Consider the following 15,212-nt stretch of genomic DNA (forward strand, 5'->3'; position numbering starts at 1 on the left):
GTGTCATTCCCATTCCCCCAAACACACCGAACTTCTCACCCATCACCTGCCAGTTCCCACTTTCCTGCCTTTGTGCTCAGCGTTCCCTCTGCTTCAAGTGTCATCTTCCCAGTGAAGCCGGCCCCACCCTGCCCCACCCTCCCCCTGCCGAATCAGGCAGCCTCCTCTGTGTTCGTGGCGCATTCTGTGTACACCGCCACTGCAGAGAGCCCTGGGACTGGGGCTCCTTGATGTCAAGGGCAGCTTCTCCCTGATTGTCCCATCCCTGGATGCCCAATATTTGGTCTGGGACTTCATCCAGCCTAAGAATTCTTGGTAAATGTGGGACGAGCGGGGCTGGGATGGGGACAGAGAGAAACAAGACTGCATTCCTTGCTCTCTAGAAGCTCACACTCCAGTGGGAAAACCAACCCAGAAAGAGCCCAACATGTAAGCAGATCAGAGCCCTAAGAGAGGCACAGAGAGCCGCATCACCAGCTCCGTGGGACGATGCCGTGCTCCCCACTGGGGGAGTCAGGCAGGCTTCTCAGAGAGGTCAAGTTGTGTACTGGGCCTTGAGGATGGAGAGAAGTCCAGTGGCCGAGTGGGGCGCATGCAGGCAGGAGAGCTGGGGAAAGGAATCTGGGCTGGCAGAGGCAGAGGCAGGAAAGCAGGATGTATTGTGAGGGCCAACAAGTTCAGCTGAGCCTATCAACCCCACACCACTCAGTGAGCTGCAGGAGGGCCGCGTCTGCCTGCACCAAGCCCAGAGCCTGCACGTAGTGGGTGCACTGTAATGATTTGTTGGAAGCGGATTGCACAGGGTGTGAAGCCTTACGCAGTTCGGTGGCCCTATTTAAGAAAAAAAATGTGAAATTTTTAATGTGAATGTAGGCATGAAAGTGAATGTTCATTTGTACTGAGATTGGGAAGGAGCTTGCAACGGAGCTGAAGCTGCAGAAGAAAGTAAAGTCAGAAGAATGTCAGGAGGGTGAAGGTTCTTGGAGCCCAGCACCAGGCTGACAAGGCTAGCATTTCCTGTCAGCCCCCGAGGCCCAGGTTCAGAGCCAGCCTCTGAGCCCTCAGTCACCCTCAGACAAGCTACCGTGACCATGCCTCTGTCACACTTTGTGAGCCTCTCTGGCCACAAAAAGGCCTGATTCTCCAGCGTCAGGAGACTTTCTCCCCCAGAAGGGTAGTCAGAGGGCAAATGTGGGCGTCTGAGAACTGTGTGCTGGTCACCTCCTGGTGACCTTGGGCACCTCTCTCCAGGGCCTCAAGGGTCACGGAGGGTCTGTTCTGAAAGCCTTCTTTTCATGCAGGCATTCTGCTCATCTGACCCGCTTTGGGGGCTCTGTGAGAGCCTCATTCATCTCCCAGTGCTGAGGTCTCACAAGGGCGCCAGGCTCTCTGCTGGTGATGGGTGGGGGGTGCATAGCCACGGAGGTGTTCCTGGCCCAGTGGGTCCAACTAAACACGAAATACCTGATTACAGAAACTTCAAGCCGAGAGATGCCAGACCAAAGACAGACTTTCTGGGGGAGACCGGGAAGGCTTCTCAGAGAAGGAGACACTTGATTTGAGAGATGGAGCATTCATTCAACAATTATTTACTGGGCACCTACTATGTGCCAGACTGTGCTAGGCTCTGAGGATACAGCAAAGAGGAGGACAGATGGGCATTTGCCCCAAAGTTTCTTCCGTTCAGGTCAGCAGGGAAATAGGAATTAACTCAGGAGAAAAGGGGAACATGGTCCCCCAGACAAGCTAGAGCAACCACATGAAGGGGAGAGACTGTATCCTGCTTATGGGTGGAGTTGAGAGAAGTTTGATGTGAGGGGAGAGGGAAGCGATTGGTAGATGAAGAGCGTGGGGTTGGCAGAGAGCAGCAATGGAGGGGCTGGAATACCAGGCTAGGGACCTAGGACTTGATCACGCTGGCAACTGGGAGCCACAGAAGGTTCTGAGCAGAGGAAGAAGTCACAAGGTTTCTTAGCAAAATAGCTTGCAAGCCCTCCAGCTTGCACAGCCACCAGTGCAAGCTTCCTGGGGCCAACCTCCTCACCCCCACCCCTGGGCTTGGCCAGGAGAGGGCATCCCTCCCCTCCCCCCACCCAGCTTGGACTTCAGCCTCCAGCTCACCCTCTTCTTTGTTCTCCCAACCAGACTCTAAGGCTGGTGCACTCTAAAGAGGGGGTGGGGGGGCTTCCCTGGTGGCGCAGTGGTTAAGAATCCGCCTGCCAATGCAGGGGACACGGGTTTGAGCCCTGGTCCGGGAAGATCCCACATGCCGTGGAGCAACTAAGCCCATGCGCTACGACTACTGAGCCTGCGCTCTAGAGCCCACGAGCCACAACTACTGAGCCCATGTGCCACAACTACTGAAGCTCATGCACCTAGAGCCGGTGCTCTGCAACAAGAGAAGCCACCACAATGAGAAGCCCGTGCACTGCAACGGAGAGTAGCCCCCGCTCGCCACAACTAGAGAAAGTCTGCGCGCAGCAACAAAGACCCAATGCAGCCAAAAATAAATAAATAAATAAATTTATTTTAAAAATTAAAAAAAATAAAGAGGGGATGGGCAGAGCTCTGGGTCCAGGGCTCATGGAGGACTCCAACCCTTCACACCATTTGCCCCACACTATTTGCCTCTTGTGGGATTTGAATGTTTTCATGCTACCTGGTTTCCCTACAAAGTGCTATCTTTCCCATATCAATGCCTAGCTTAAAAACTTCCCAGGGCGCCTCTCTGATAACCAGTGAGTCAAGACTCAGGGGCTTCCAGGCTGGGGCCTCAGCAAAACCCTACTGGGTTCAGGGTCATGAGCAAGACCCCAATAGAGTTCTTGGCCTTTAGAAAAGCCTGAACTCTCTCCTGTTTGGCTCTGCCTGCCTCTTCCCATCTGTTCTGCTGTCCCTTCTCTGGGAGCTCCAGCTACCCTGAACTTGTCAGGGATTCTTCAACAGAGCAGTGTTCTCCCCCACCTCCAGGGTTTTGCCCAGGCTGGCCTTTGCCCAGACAGAGCACTGTCCATTCCCTGAGGTTCCCTCCTAAGCTAACTAACCCCTACTTCTGGCACAAGTCTGCCCTGAGGGAAGACTCTCCTAATCCCCCCAGAATAGGTCAGGGGTCCCCAGAGGTGTTTTTTCAGACTCCATGCTTTTGCACATGCTATTTCCTCTGCCAGGAAGACCCTTCCCTCCATCCTCTGAAGCCTGGTGCCTGCCCAGTTCTTGCCAAGTCGCAACATCTTTATTTCCCTTTTACAGATGAGGAACCAGAGGCTCAGAGGGGTTGAGTAACCTGTTCAAAGCCACATAGCTTTGCCCTAGAATGTTAGTGGTTGTTTTGTTGGCCACGCTGCGCGTCATGTAGGATCTTAGTTCCCCGACCAGGGATGGAACCTGCACCCCCTGCAGTGGAAGCACGGAGTCTTTTTAAATTAATTAATTAATTAATTAATTATTTTGGTTTTGGCTGTGTTGGGTCTTCGTTGCTGCGTGCGGGCTTTCTCTAGTTGCGGCGAGCGGGGATTACTCCTCGTTGCAGTGCGCTGGTTTCTCATGGCGGTGACTTCTCTTGTTGTGGAGCATGGGCTCTAGGCACGTGGGCTTCAGTAGTTGTGGCACACGGGCTCAGTAGTTGTGGCTCGCGGGCTCTAGAGTGCAGGCTTAGTTGTGGCACACAGGCCTAGTTGCTCTGCGGCATGTGAAGTCTTCCCGGACTAGGGCTTGAATCTGTGTCCCCTGCATTGGCAGGCAGATTCTTTTTTTTTTTTTTTTTTGGTACGCGGGCCTCTCACTGTTGTGGCCTCTCCCGTTGCGGAGCACAGGCTCTGGACGTGCAGGCTCAGCAGCCATGGCTCACGGGCCCAGCCGCTCTGCTGCATGTGGGAGCTTCCCGGGGCACGAACCCGCGTCCCCTGCATCGGCCTGCGGACTCTCAACTATTGCGCCACCAGGGAAGCCCTGGCAGGCAGATTCTTAACCACTGCACCACCAGGGAAGCTCCCAGAAGCATGGAGTCTTAAACACTGGACCGCCAGGGAAGTCCCCTGACCTATAGATAGTGATAGTGATGAGTAGATGGAATCCTCTGCCAGCTATATGGTCTTGGGAACATCATTTGGAGTCTCTCTGCTTTGGTGGCCTCATCAGTGAAATGGAGTACCTACTGCATAAGGTTGGTGGTGAGGCTTACAGATAACCTGTCCTCTGCGGCTTCCATTCTTTCGCTCCCCAGGCCAATTAGTGGCTTTCACATGGCCCCTGCAGGACATTCAACACTCATTCATTCATACATCAAAACCCTCCAAGACCAGCTCTGTGCCCCGCCCTGTGCTGGGTGCTTGGGACTCTGAGATAAATCAGACACAGCTCCAGCCCCAAGGCTGGGTGGGGGGAGGGAGGGGAGGGGCAGGAGCTCGGGGCAGAACTCAGTACTCTTGAGGGTGTGTGTGTGTGTGTGTGTATGTTCCTCACACACCTCTGCTCTTAACTTCTTATTTTTAAAACTGACAGCGATGCACCTCCCTGCGGATGGGCGCTGGAAAAGGCGAAATGTTGAAGGAAGATCTGCTCCTTATCTTCAGAAACTTGTTTTTCACTGCTTCTTGAAAACTGAATATTTCACTGCATCCAAGCTCGCCTCCTCGCGCTGAGCTCTATTAGCTGGGAAGGAGAAGGGTACTGTGAGGGTGTGTCCCACCAGTCCCGAGGGCTCCACTATCCCTGGGGACTCCACTACCCCGGATAACTCACCTAGCCTACATCCTAATCCTTTTCCCACCCCGACCCCTGTTCCTACCCCATGACTCCCCCACCCCAGGTCCCAGACAAACCAGCCCTCCCCACCTCTCCCTCCATCCGGGTCCCCAGGTTACCCTCTCCTCTCGCTCAGCTCTTTAATCCATCCTCCCCCTCCATTGTCCTCTCTCGGGCGGCACTTCTCCACTTCTGCCCCGCCCTCTCCGAGGTAGAGTCCACGTTCCGCAGACCTCCGCTCTTTTCCCACTCTCCGATTGGCTCCCGCTGCCCGACGGCGCGGGACCGTGAGGAGGGGATCTGGAGCTCGCCCCGCCCCTTGCCGGTGGCCGCGGTGGGGCGGGGCCTCAGGCTGACCCCGCCCCCACTCGGGCGGGGCCGCGCTGGCAGGCGCTCCAGCGCTGAGCGGCGCGACCTAGGCTGTTCTCGGCTCCGACTCGACTGCAGCTCCTGTGGGGGTGGGCGGCGGGGATGACAGCGGCGCGGGTGGCAGCGGCTGCGGCGCGGGACTGAGCGAGCGGCTAGCGAGCCGGGAGAAGAGGAGGAAGTATAGCTGCGGCCCGGAGCTCTGGAGTCAGCTGCCGCGCCGAGGACCGCCCCATTTTGCAGAGCGAGCCGAATCCGAACCTAAGAAGACTTCCCCGCCGGGCTCTGCGCCTCCTCGCCGGCGCCCTGCCCTGCCCCGCCTGTCCCAGACCCGGGTTCCGCCAGGACGTTCCCTGCCCCGCGGTCCGGGCGTGTGGCCAGGACGCCCCGAGCCCCCGACCCTGATCCAGTGCACCGGCGAGGGACGCTCCTGGCCCACCATACGGCTCTAGGGTTAAGGGCTCGTTCCCAGCCTTTCTGTAGTGTGTGTTGGAGCCCCCAGCCCTCCGACCGCGGTTAAGGCGGGGTGCCCCCGGCCCTGTGACTGAGTGCAAAGCAGCCCGGACGCCTCCAGACTCTGGTTCCCCGAAACCCGAACCTTCAGCTGCCTCCGATCCGGTGCTTCGGACTTGGGACCGTACGAACATCCAGGAAACCCCGGCCCGGGTTCAGCGCCCCGTGAGGGGTCCAAGGCGGGCTGGATAGTCGGACTGAACCAGACCGGGCTGGTGCTTCGAGTCGAAGCTGCCACCTTCCTGCCGCCCCAGGCGAGGGGCTGATTGCTTGCCCCCAAGAGAACACAAGAGAGAGCCGAGAAGTGCAGGTGAGAGAGCCCCGGATGCCGGGCGGCCTCCGACCCCATTCCGGCAGCGCTGGGGCCACCTGCGGGTGTGCACTGGGTACTAGCTGCGGCTGGAACTGGCTAGGAGGGGGCGCGGGAAAGGGAGGAGGAAGAGGGAGAAAACGGGCACTTATTGAGCGCCCATTGTGTGCCGTTCCGCGCCCCACCCTTGCGCAAATGGCTCACTACTCCGTGTGATAGAAGGTGTTGTGTGCTGTTAAGAGCGCTTACAGATGGGGAAACTGAGGTTCAACGGGGTTGATTGACCCTGCTCTTTTTACTCTGGTGCTGAGACTGGGGAGGAGTGTTATGCTGGAGAGGTAAAGGAGCAGAGAATGGAGAGAAAAAGAAAGGAAGCGCAGAGCCGCATGGCAGGAGGTGGGGCGGGGGGGGGGTCGAGGTGGGGGCCACTGGGGCATCGGAGAGCTGATCCTGAGTCTGGGACGTGGCTTCTCCTGGCCTCTTTCCTTCCCACTCCATTGTCATGTCACCTCCCAGGAAAGGTGACCCAGAGTTGAGGGCAGAAGTGGGAAGCTTCCCAGTCCCACAGCTTCCCTCCCTGACAGAGCAGCTGCCCCTGTACCCTGTGTGCCAGACTCCAGTGTCTCTAAGACGCTCCGGAGGTCCTGACACGCTTTATCTGATGGGAGAACACACTGTAGAGGTCCCTAAGTCACAGCCCATCAGAACTGCAGGAGATGCGGCCCCTCAGCACTCACCCAGCTCACATCCTTCACATTAGTAAGGGGGACACTGAGGCCTGGGGACAGGGGGTGCCAATTGCTGAGGTCCTAAAGCAAGTGAGTAGTTGAGCCAGAAGTACACCTGAGAAAACCTTCCCAAACATCCTTCAAGGTGTCCACTCCCCCTCCCAAGTTAGCATCTTCTGGGTGGCTGGCTGGGGTTTTCCCACCCCTGATGTGAGGTCTGGGTGACCCTGTATCAGGCTCTTGTGAGAATCTGTGTGCAAGGTTCTGGGGCCTGAGACAGACAAGCAGCCCCATAGCCTTTGGCCCCAACCTCAGGTCTGACCTCAGCCTCTCCTGGGCAAGGGAACCTGCAAGACACCTCTGGTCCAGGAGGGGAGCGGGTTGCACAGGGTCTCAGAGCTGGGGCTGCCAGGGCTGGGGGCACAGTCGGAGGGTCTGGATTCCCAGGGAGGGGCTCCTTCTGCTGCCCCCCTGGGGCTGTGCAGGGAGAGGCACATTGTGAAAGAGTGCTTGGTATGGACCCTGTGAGCTCTTGTTCTGGGTGGGGAGGGGGAGGGGATGTGGCCTAGGTAGGAACCCCGGTGGCCTTGGCCGGGACTGATTAACCCCTGCTGTGCCCAGCTTCCTGGAGTCAAGCGGAAACCACCTTGGAAAGCCCCTGGGAGGTGGGGGAAGGTGGAGAGGTCGGCTGGAGGCTGGAAGCTCAGTCCCTGGGGGTGGAGTGTTTGGGGGAACTGGAAGAGAAAGTGACTGAGGGGCTTGGGATTCTCCAGCCTCACCCCCACCATCCGTGGGGATTCAGATTCTCATAATAATCCCTGCATCTAAACAAGCTGCTCTTTGATGAGATAATTTCACACCTGTGATCTCATTTCACGGTGGGGTGGAAAGGAGCTGGAACTTGGAGTGAGGCAGAACGGGTCTGGGGAGCCACCTGGGACCTTTTGGATGCATCCAGGGCTCCAAGCCTCACCTGTAAAATGGGGTCAAGGCAAGCTGTTTGTTACCTGCTCAGATAACGGAGCCATCACATCCGGCACACTGTCAAGTGCTAAAGAATTTTTGCTGTTTGCCAAGACTGGGCTTGTTCCTAATGGCTACCTTGTGCGGGAAGCTGAGGGGCAGAGAGGTGAAACCTCCTGCACGGGGCCTTGGAGTTTGCTTCAGGAACTGAGTGCTGACTGCGTACCAGGTGCCCTGGAAGCTACCCAGATGGAAAAGGCGTTGTGGTGACTAGCTCCCAATGGGGAGGGCCAAGCGGCACGGGCATACGGCAGTGAGTCAGACAGACCAGGCAGCATGAATCTGCTGATTCCTCCCACCGGCCATGTGGTGTTGGGCAAGTCACTTCACTCCTTTGAGCCCCAGCTGCTTCTCTGTAAATTAGAATTCCTCCTTTAGAAGGTTGTTATGAGCTTTAAATGAGATATAAATATACAACACGTGGCCAGATCATTTATTTCCTTCCCTATAAGAAAAGGAAGCTTGGATTTTGACCAGAGAAATTCTCAGACTTGTCTTGGATTGGAATGGAGGCTACTGTTGCAGATTCACAGACCTGGGTTTGCTCAGCTGTATGGGTCAGGCTACCCTCTGCTACCTCCCTGGGCCCACAGCCCTCAGGAATCTGTTTGGGGACCCTGGCAAGGGGCTCTGGGTTCTGACCCCTCATCCCAGGGCTGCTGGCTTTCTTTGGGATTGTGGGGAGCGGGTGTTCCTTCCCTCTGGCCTCCCTAGGCACAAAGGTGCGGTGAATAATTAATGGCTCCCCTCGCTGCGAGGCGGGCTCAGGGAAATTGATTGCTGTGTGTGCTCAGCTGAGCTTCTGAACCCCACCAGAGGAGGCAGGTGGTTCCCGTCAGTGCTAGACAAAGTCTCAGATACGGGGGAAAGGGGCGACAGGAAGAAAGTGACCTAATATCAACCCCAGCTGTCTTACTGGGGGGCAAGGTGGACCTGCAGGAAACAGTGGAAACCAAGCTGTAGATGAACCAGGCTCCGATTCCAAATGGGTCAGGAGGGGTGGCAGGGAGAGGCTCTTGGGGACTGGAGTAACCCAGAAGGCTTTATCAAGGAGAAAGGGGTCTGGGCTAAGGCTAGAGGCAACTTGCCTTAGAGAGTAGGGGTCTCGACATCAGTTCAAGGTTGAATTCTGGCTGTGCCACTCACTCACTGTGAGACTGTGAGCAGGATACCTGGCCCAGCCAGGCCTCCGCTCCCTCCTCTGTAAAATGAGGGTAGTTACGGGTGACCGTGAGTTCATATATGTAAAGCAGATGGCACGAAAGGTACTTAATGAAAGGGTGTTTCACTGTGAACGAGAACCGTGAGGTGGGCTAGTGGTGGGGAAGATGGGATGGTGTAATGAGCAGGGAGGTGGGGAGAACTCTGGGGTGATGATGGTGGATCTGTGGGGTCAGAGAGGAGTGTGGAGAAGAGGGGTGGATGAGTGACCAGACGGTGGAGGGCCTTGAATGCCAGACAGAATTCATAGTGCAGAAAGCATCATGGGGCCCCCATTGAGAACCCTCTGTGACTCCTTCTTACCAGTAGGATGGAGACTAGGCCTCTTTGTTGTACATTCAAGGCCTTGCCCACTGCAGCCACTGCATGGACCCCTGGTCGTTGCTCACCACTGGCTCCTAAACACATCATGTGTGGCCCCTTTGTTTATGGGTTTCCTCCGGTCATCCATACCATCCTCAGCTCTGCTCACTTCCACACTTCCACATCAGTCAAGGCCTAATTCAGGTCATAACTCCCCCCAGAAACATCCCTGGACTACCCAACCCTCTGGTCACACCCCCTCTGAATCTTTAACACTTCACAGTACTGGTAATAAACAATACCTACCATTGCATCACATTTTACAGTTTGTAAAATGCATCTACATACTCATTTAATAATATTGTGATGATGATATGAGCAATTGCTAATGCTCTTGAGAACTTATTCTGAGCCAGACACTGTGTTAAGTGTTTTACAGATCCTCTCATTCACATATCTGGGTGGTAGCTACTGTTACACCCTGGAAGACAGGGCTCAGAAAGGTACATTGTCTTGCCCAAGGTCACACAGCTAGACAGTGGGGAGTGTCTAGAGCATACTACGCAGGTAAAAAGAGCGTACTCCGCAGGTAAAAAGCCTGGAAATGAGCCTTCTTCTCAGGGCTAGGGAAGGGCAGTGCTGGGTTGAGCAGGGGACCTTGGGCTCTGCACTGGCTGACTGTGTGACTTGGGGTGAATCAGACCCATGCTGTGGTCCTGTTTCCCCGGGTCTGTGGTGAGGGGGATAGTGTCTGAGCTTCCAGAGCTCCAGCCTTCTGCAGCGTCCTTCGTGACCCTGGAAGGTAGGGGAGGAGACCACAGCCTCAGGGCCAGAGGATGTGGTGTGATGGGCGGCTGTGATTTTTGGCCCGGCCACTGTCTGGGCCAGCAAGCTCTGTCGTTAGCTGCTGCCTCCCCCGAAGAAGGGTGGCGGCCAGGGCTGCTGGCAGCATGGTCATTAGCTGGGCAGAGAAGACCCTGTGATTGGGAGCCGGCTAGGCCAGGCCAGGTTGGCAGGGCTGGAGGCAGGCTGGCCCTGGCCACGGTGGGGTCATTGGCAGGGCAGCTGGCTGGGCAGCTGCTTCTCCTCCCTTTGCAGCCTCCAGGGCAGTACCCGCGGGGCACCAGAGCTTTGTAGACCAAGGCTTGCCCTTCTTCCTGTGGCAGTCATGGGAGTGCAGCAGTGAGGAATCGAGCCAGGCCTGAAAATGCCTCCTTCCAGAAGCTTCCAGGACTCCTCCGCTACAGATCCACAGCCCTCACTTGCCTACTGTGGTCTGTGGGTTGGACTTGTGTAGATCTGCTTCCTTTACCAGCCAGTCAGAAATAGATTCTCTGCCACCCCAATTCTCCCCTCCGCCCCCCAGAGTGCCTAGCAGGGTGCCTGGCACAGCGTGGCTGCCCCCACCCCTACCCCGCAGAGGCAATGAGAGCTGCCCCTTGGGCAAGTCGCTCAACCTTTGTACCTCTGTCGCCTTCTCTGTAAAGTGGCACTGGCAACCACAGTGTTGTGAGGGTTAAATGAGGCAACGGGCGGCAGGTGCCAGGCCTGACACACAGGCGGGTACTCTGTCAGCGTGAGTCCCCTTGCCCATCCCTTCAGTAGCTTCGTGATCAAGTGACTCAGTAAGACGCTGATGGAAGAGCCCATCCAGTGAGGCCGGGAGGGAGGATGTGCCAGGCAGCAAGGAGGGCTTCCCAGAGGAGGACACTTCGCCGCCTGGGGAGGACTCGGTCAGACGGGATTGGGAGAGCTGCCATTCCCACCACCTTCCCAGTGAGCAGGCCCCAAGCCAAGTTCAAGGCAGGGAGCAGGACTGGGATGTCCAGGGACCTGGTTCTTCTCAGGCCTTAGCGGCAGGAATGACGCAGTTGGGAGGAGCCGTCTGGGGTCCAGGTAGCAGATGCTGCGATTTGATTGAAGATTCCTTCAAGGGAAGCAGTGTTCATTTGGTCTCCTTCTCCCCGTGAATACACACATGATTACGTATTACAAAACGTAACATGATGGGAGATTTTGGTCTGCGGGGGAAATAGACATTCAACAAGTAAACACAGATACAAAACTTCCAAATTGTGAAGAGTGAGCTGCCAAGGCGGCGGCCGGTCCCATCGACATCTGTAGATGGTGGTAGAGGGCAATGCTCAGATCACAGTGCAAGTGCACACTTACTAGCCGTGTGACTTGGGCAAGTGATTTAACCTCTCTGGGCCTCAGTTTCCCCATCTGTAAAATGGGGACAGTTATAGTTGTGGTGAGGATTAAATGCATTATACATGTAAAACACCCAGAAAAATACCCAGCGCATAATAAGCACTCAATGTATATTAGCTGTTGTTGCCTGTATCTGCTAGCAGAGTCTGAAAGAACAGGTGCTCGGGAAGGGCATATGTAATGAATCCCAGGCACAGGGCAGCTGCTCTGTGTAATGAATGAATGAGCGACCTCATCAGGAGGGGAGAACACAGAAGCAGTGACGACACTGAATGTGACAGAATGTGGCAGAGAAGGCCAGGGGCTGGGTTTGTCCAGTGCTGGGCGGGGAGGGAGTCAGGAAAGGCTTCCTGGAGGTGGTGCTCCTGGTGCTAAGTTGGAAAGTATCATTTAACACGCATGTGTGCACACGCACCCGGGCACCGCTGTGAGGTCAGCATGAGACATGAGGTCAGAGAGGAGTGGTTCCTGTCCAGGGTGACCGGCTAGGAGGAGCGTCTGGGCAGACCCCACGTCTGCTGGACTCCACAGGCCTCCCTCTTCCCACCACCCGGCGCTGTCTTGCCATCTGTGATATTCTGCTGGAGGGCACAAGGAAGGCAGGTGGGAGGAGGTGTGGGCCGAGGTCTGAGAGTCCCAGCTCTTCCCAGGCCTGGAACCAAATCTCCTACAGAAAAGAATAAACAGGCCTCGCTTGGAGTTCTTTTATCTTCTTGCTCCCAAACACGCCCACTGGCGGTGGAGGTGGTCTTCCAGCATTAATCCTACAGCTGTTTAGCTTTTGAATGAGTGAACTCTTCTAAAGAGAAAAAAAAAGGCCATGAAGAATTCGCCTCACCCTCCCACCCAGGAGGCTCAAAGGGAAAGTTTTCTTCCACTGACAAGGGAGCCAGGACCCCCCAAGTATCTTAAAGGAGTTCACCTCTGAAGTCAGGGTACCCTCATGTGGCCTACACTGGTGGCTGGTGGTGGGGCCCCGAGGACACGACCTCGGCCCTTACGTTTTGCCTGCTTTTTGCCCCTCTCGTAAATGGGGCAGAGTAACAAAGCCCTTCTTTCCTTCAAGAGGTGTGGGGTGGGAGAGGTTGTAGTGGACATCTGGGCCCACGGCTCTCAAATTTGCTGCACACATTAGAATCATCTAGGGAACTTTTAAAAATTCGGGCAAGCCCGCATGCCTAAAGCCTGTGCTGCGCGACAAGAGGAGCCACAATGAGAAGCCCGTGTGCAGCAACGAAGACCCAATGCAGCCAAAAATAAATAAATAAATTTATTAAAAAAAAAAAATTCGGGCAAGACCCAGGCATCAATAGTTTTTAAAGCTTTGCAGGTGATGTCAAAGCACAGCCAAGATTCAGAACCACCTGGCCACCTCCTGTAGCATACCTCCTACAGCATCCCCAGACTATACCTACACATCCCCAGGACAGGGAGCTCATTGCTTCCAGGCTGCTCCCTCCTCTGCGGTATTGCTCTCCCTGGAGAAACAGGGAAGTGGAAAGACTTTGCAATCCGATAAACCTGGGTTCCAACACCCTTCTGCTCCCTGCTTGGGTGTCTTCTCTGAGCCTCGGTGTCCTTGTCTGAAAACAGGAATAACAATAATCTCTCATAGAGATCAAACGAGGCCGTGCGCAGAAAGCACCGGTGGTGCAGTGCCGGACACATTGGCAGTGTGCAGTAGAAGGTCACAGACAGTGGCAGAGCCTGCTGGACTCAGACCCTGGACCCCCCTGCAGTGCTCTCTCTAGTGCCCCAACCACCTGAGGCTGGCGGGGGAAGGATCAACACCCAGTCTTGGGGCCCTTCCCATCCCCCTTCTCTCTAAGAGATAAGGCAGCAAGCATTTTGTCTTGCTTGGTTTTGTTTAAATGGCCAAAGAGTCAGGCTCTCCTTAACAATGAAGCCTTGTCTGGATCTGCTTGTTTTTCCAACCCGGACACCCAATTGCGCCACCCACTTGGGGCCCCCGTCCCACCTGGGAGAACTGAAGAACGCCAGAGGTTTTTTTTCATCTCGGGGGAGGGTACTGGGGAGACACTGGAGGCCTCTGTGTGGCCCTCACCAATAATTGACCCCATTTAAGTCAGCTGTCTCTGTTGAAAGCCAATCCAATAAAATTATTTCAAGGTAGCTACCAGGATGGGCTTTGGAGGCAGAGAAAGTTGAATTTGAGTCCTGGCTTTGCCACTGACTGGAAATATGACCCTGGGAGAGTCGTTTCAGCTTTTTGAGCGCCCGTTTCCTCTTCTGTAAAATGCACAAATAGGGCATACCTCCTTGGCCTCCTTGGGGGGGTTTTAAGAAGTGAATGAAGTGCTTGGTGCGTAGTGCACAGTGCCTACCATACAGTGAGCGCTCACACTGGCCGTGGCTGTCCTCACTCAACTCTGCCTCCTGCCCCTCCCTTCATGGCCTGCTGGGTCAGGCCGGGCTGAGACAGTGGAGGCCTGCATGCTTAGTAAGGGGCACCCCTGCAAACCTCGATTCTGTAATCATTTGTTCCATGCGCATTTAGAGGGGGCTCTGAGGGCGAGAAGAAGACTGCAGAAAGGGGCCACTGGCGATAGTACCTGGTCTCCTCTGCTCTGGCCCCGCCAGAGAGGGTATATCAGCCCAGGGTGAGCTGCTCCGATGGGGTGGAGCAAACCAACAAAGCGAGTGCAGCACATGGGGGCAGTTACCGCCCCAGGGCTGCAGTTGCCCTGGAGGAAGGTGTCAGCTGTATGGACAGAGGCTGTGGCCAAGGGCCCCTGTTAACCCAGGAGACCTGGCAGGGGAATAAAACCTCCACTCTCTTTCCTCCTTTCTCCAGTCTCCCACTGGGGCTTCCCTCTGGGTGAACCTTCTGGAAGCCAACGACAGACACATTAACCCAAGGCAGTTCGTTGAGATCAGCCTCTGGGTCCCCACGTAGAGGGAACTGGGTCCAGAGAGGCAAACGGAAGGCTTTCCTCACTCTGTCAGTCAAAAGCCATGAGGTCCACTGGACTCACCCTCCTTGGGACGCAGTTTAAGGCTCATCTGTTGGTACTTGAGCCTCTCCCTTGCGAAGGGGGTCTCAGCCCCCACCCCAGAGAGGAACCAAAGCATCCCAGCTGCCACATCCTCTCAGGGAGAGGAGTTCTGGGGGCACCCACCTTTCCGTTTCTGCCTCACCAGAGGTGCCTTAGCACCCCTTTGAGATTGGTTCCCAGGCCCCTGGCCACCACGCCCACCACTTGGGCCAGCTCTGCTGCCGCTGGTCCTCAGAGGACCTGGCTGTGGGTTTTTTCCAGCCTGTGTCTCTGTTCCTCTTTGTCTGGAAGCATGGAGTAGCAGTTAGAACACAGGCTCTGAAACCAGACATTTTTCCTGAAATCCTGATTCTGCCATAATATGGCTGGGGAACTAAACAATGTGGCCCTTAATCTCTCTGTGCCTGGGTTTCCTCATCTTTGGAATGGGCATAACAGAGAGTACCTCATAGGGGTGTTGTGAAGACTGATGAATGAACGAGCGGAAAGTGCTTCGGATGGTGCCTGGCGAGCAGGAAGTGCCCGGTAAATGACAGCCTTTACCATGATCACAAATAATACAGTGGGAGCCCAGAACCCACGGTGTGGCCAGACCTTCCATGAGAGGATGGGGACGGTCACCGCCTTCAGTCTAGACTCTGCCCCAGTGATGAGGCTGTGACAGTTCCCCACAGCCTGGCCCCATTGTGGACACTCACCTGTCAGCTATCTACCCCTCCCCCCGGTCCTCTCCCGCAAACCATGTCCTGTGAGAAGTGGCTTCTCATTCTGCCA

General features: G+C 55.7%; 1 protein-coding gene across 5 annotated transcripts in view; it reads left to right on the top strand.

The window, feature by feature from the left end:
• Positions 1 to 5,166: 5,166 nt before the first annotated feature.
• GDPD5 (glycerophosphodiester phosphodiesterase domain containing 5) overlaps positions 5,167 to 15,212 on the top strand; it is a 90,065-nt gene continuing 80,019 nt past the window's right edge. For all 5 annotated transcript variants that reach the window (XM_060103370.1, XM_060103372.1, XM_060103373.1 and 2 more), the window contains exon 1: positions 5,167 to 5,932. The gene's annotated coding sequence lies outside the window, so the exon portion shown is untranslated. The remainder of the gene's footprint in view (positions 5,933 to 15,212) is intronic.

The sequence above is a fragment of the Mesoplodon densirostris genome, chromosome 7 (genome assembly GCF_025265405.1).
Source record: "Mesoplodon densirostris isolate mMesDen1 chromosome 7, mMesDen1 primary haplotype, whole genome shotgun sequence".
Lineage (NCBI taxonomy): Eukaryota > Metazoa > Chordata > Mammalia > Artiodactyla > Ziphiidae > Mesoplodon > Mesoplodon densirostris.